Source organism: Polistes canadensis, unplaced genomic scaffold (genome assembly GCF_001313835.1).
Source record: "Polistes canadensis isolate GaletaPanama2010 unplaced genomic scaffold, ASM131383v1 scaffold_693, whole genome shotgun sequence".
Classification (NCBI taxonomy): domain Eukaryota; kingdom Metazoa; phylum Arthropoda; class Insecta; order Hymenoptera; family Vespidae; genus Polistes; species Polistes canadensis.
This window is the reverse complement of record NW_014570240.1, coordinates 12,477-12,953: the sequence shown is the minus strand read 5'-3', so window position 1 is coordinate 12,953 and position 477 is coordinate 12,477.

Here is a 477-nt window from a genome sequence, read left to right as displayed (position 1 = left end):
TTAACAGAAGATATGAAACGTTTTCTTTCCAGCTTTAAAGCGTATACTTACAAATAAAAAGTGTTATGTCCGAAATATTTAGCAAACATCATTTATATTTTAACAACTCTAGTCCAAAGAAAGAGAAAAAATCATTTTATAAGAACTTTCTTTAAATACTTAACGTGAAGAATTTAATTCTTTTTCAACGAAACTCGATTGTAATAAACCTGACATCTATTCTGTTTAGTTTGTAGTAGCCCATTTTTACTGTCGCTAAAAATTTTCAATATACTTAGAAAGAAATTTTCGCTACTTACTGGATTAAATCGTAGATAAAAATTATAAAATTTCTTAAAAAGTGCTATATAACAAAAGCCATAAAACGTTATCTAGCAAGTGTTAAAGCGTAAACTAAAAAACAAGAGGTGTTATGCATAACAAAATCTAGCAAATATCATTTATATTTCAACAACTGCAATCTAAAAAAAGAGAAAA